A 3351-nucleotide genomic window follows, 5' to 3' on the forward strand; every position below is an offset into this window, starting at 1 on the left:
GGAAGCAGGTGCTTCTCCTGGTCTCCCATGGGGTGCAGGGCCCAAGCACTTGGACCATCCTCCACTGCCTTCCCGGGCCACAGCAGAGAGCTGGCCTGGAAGAGGGGCAACCAGGACAGAATCCGGAGCCCCCACCGGGACTAGAACCTGGTGTGCTGGCGCCACAAGGCGGAGGATTAGCCTGTTGAGCCATGGTGCCAGCCCCATGCTTATACTCTTAAAAATATCTAAGCAGGGCAGAAATCCAGACTAAAGATATTTTCTCTATTCTATATTGAGTCCAACAGCTTCTTTCATGAACTACTTGTTAGACGTCTCAAATAATCAACAGAACAAGAAAACCCACCCATACTACAGTCGCTCACAACTGGACATTTCTTAAGCAAAGGGGTAGAGCAAAAGTAGTTACTTTCTCCCCCAAACACCCCCAGGGGATCCAGTCTACTTTTATTAGAAGACAACAACTCTTCAAATAAATGCCCTGCTACTTTACTCTGTATTTGACATACATGGATATATTAATTTCTCTGTGTGTGTGATGTGATGCTGTCAGGCCAAAGAACTTGTTATTATGCCACTAACATCACTCAATCTTAAATTGGACCCTTAGTTTCTGCACACACACACTTTTTAATGCAATTTCTGTATGAAGAAGTTTCCACATTCTTTGTGTACAATTGCAAAACTGTTCTGATAGTGGAAGATATGTGCACAAGTCTGCAAAGCGTGCAAATTTAGGATATGGTAAACGCTTTTCAAGTTACTTTCAGAAAACTCTGCCACAACTAGGCTGTTACATTGTCATCTCTTTTGATCAAAATATTTTGATGCCAGCCTTCCTTCCACCGCTCTAAACTATAAAGTGTTTTTAAAAATGAGCTGAAATGAAGGAAGAACTATACCTACTAGAAAAAGAAAGTTCTATTAGTCTGAGGTTTCAGAATCCCCCCAAACCAGGAGCAGTGTCTTGGTAAAGGCTAGGCAGGGACCGAGGGCAGATTAGGAGTGTGTGCAGGCAGCATCCCTGAGGGTTCAGCGCCTCAGTGGACTACGACGGCTCCAGCTGCATGACTGAACTGTCTTGCCAGTTTCTGCACTGGCTTCACTGGACATAATTTAAAAAGGAAAAGCTCTTGTTCATTGCATTCTTCTGGAGCTCAGTGAGAGCATGTAATTACTCCCCAGTGGGATGTCTTCCATATATAGTATGATGGTATTTCTTCAAGTAATTGCTAAAAGGTACAGGGTCTAATTGCTCTATAATACTCACACCCATTTTATCTAGATGTTCTATGGATCTATAAGTCTCCCGCTGGGGTTCATCATAGTAACTGTAATGGAACCTTGACCCCAGTGGGAGAAATCACAAGAAACCGCAAAGAGATAACTCGGATCCGCCAGGTCGTTACTGAAGAGTTTTCCGAATTCCTGTTCTTTTGACTCACTCAGAGCTCCAACCAGCACAGGAATAATTGGTAAATTCATCCTTACAGCTTCCATGGCTTAGCTGTATAATCAAATGCATTTCAATACTGTGTTCACCTTCATCTGTTTGCAGAGCCAGGCGTCCAAACGTTCCCCTCTTCCACAGTTCTCTGGAAATCTTTGGCCAAAAGGACGGTCATACAGAGGTGTCCCATATACATCTCTCCACACGGGGAAGTACACATGGTGGTGGTGGTGACAAGAGTGGTGGTGGTGGTGATAGGAGTGGCTCCACGAGGGGACAAGACACTGTGGGCTGCTGATGGCTTTCATCCCCAGATCCACAGTCCTGGTCATGTCCCCAGAATGTGGCTCAGCTGGGGACAACGATGAAGGCAGGGCTGCTTCCTGTGAGAGCCCGAGGACCTACAAGCACAGGAGGGTCAAGCTTCTTCCCCCAGATTGTTCCTCGGTTGCTTGCTTCGCACACAGAGCACGTCTTCAACATCCTTTGGTTTCTCCACAAATAGATCCCTCCAGATTTGCTCAGATTAATCTCAGCCAGGGCCAACTCTCTTCTCTTCCATGTCACATGTCATTTCACCACAAATCCCAGAAGGCAGGTCCTATACAGGTGGGGAAACTGAGGCACAAGGAACTGAGGGGGTGGGGCAGTGCTTCAGTCTCAAAGCCCATGCTCCTGACTCTGTGTATCTCCAGCTCCCTGCCAGGTCCAGCAGCCTGTGACAGCATATAACATCATCATTTCCAAGTTGCATTGGAGAGACTGAGCCCAGAGAGTAAGGGATGGCTCAAGTTCACAGTTTTTTTTTTAAATTAATTTATTTATTTGAAAGTCAGAGTTACACAGAGAGAGGAGAGGCAGAGAGAGAGAGAGAGAAAGAGAGAGAGAGAGAGAGGTCTTCCATCTGATGGTTCACTCCCCAGATGGCCGCAATGGCTGGAGCTGCGCAGATCTGAAGCCAGGAGCCAGGAGCTTCTTCTGGTCTCCCACATGGGTGCAGGCTCCCAAGGACCTGGGCCATCTTCTATTGCTATCCCAGGCCACAGCAGAGAGCTGGATCAGAAGAGGAGCAGCCGGGACTAGAACCGGCGCCCATATGGGATGCCAGCGCTTCAGGCCAGGGCGTTTAACCCACTGCGCCACAGCACTGGCCCCGATTACAGGGTTTATCAGTGATGGATCAAGACCTGGGACACGGGACCGGTGCTGTGGCTTAGCAGGTAAAGCAGCCACTTGCAGTGCAGGCATCCCATATGGGCGCTGGTTGGAGTTCCAGCTGCTCTGCTTCCTGTCCAGCTCTCTGTTATTGCCTGGGAAAGCAGTGGAAAATGTCCATCTGGGACATGATAACTGCTCAATAAATTCACAGTTGTGAGAACTGACTCACTGTGTGAGACCAGCACTAATCCCCTCTCGGGGCAGTGCCTGCCCCATGACCTAATGACTTCCCGGTGGCCCCACCATCTCTTTTTTTTTTTTTTTTTTTTAATTTTTTTGACAGGCGTAGTGGACAGTGAGACAGAGAAAGGTCTTCCTTTACCATTGGTTCACCCTCCAATGGCCGCCGCGGCCGGCACACCGCGCTGATCCGAAGCCAGGAGCCAGGTGCTTCTCCTGGTCTCCTATGCGGGTGCAGGGCCCAAGCACTTGGGCCATCCTCCACTGCCTTCCCGGCCCATAGCAGAGAGCTGGCCTGGAAGAGGGGCAACCAGGACAGAATCTGGCGCCCCAACCGGGACTAGAACCGGGTGTGCCAGCGCCGCAAGGCGGAGGATTAGCCTATTGAGCAGTGGCACCGGCCGGCCCCACCATCTCTTAACATCACCATATTGGGGACCAAGCCTCCAGGACATGAACTTCTAGGGACAGACCACACCCGAACCACAGCACCACCTAAATCT

The 3351-nt window shown here is 49.3% G+C and overlaps 1 pseudogene; it reads right to left on the reverse strand.

Annotated features, from left to right (window-relative positions):
* Window positions 1-1040: 1040 nt before the first annotated feature.
* Window positions 1041-1782, reverse strand: LOC133770425 (protein MEMO1-like; annotated as a pseudogene).
* Between the last annotated feature and the right edge of the window lie 1569 nt (window positions 1783-3351).

The sequence above is a fragment of the Lepus europaeus genome, chromosome 11, assembly GCF_033115175.1.
Source record: "Lepus europaeus isolate LE1 chromosome 11, mLepTim1.pri, whole genome shotgun sequence".
NCBI classification, from domain to species: domain Eukaryota; kingdom Metazoa; phylum Chordata; class Mammalia; order Lagomorpha; family Leporidae; genus Lepus; species Lepus europaeus.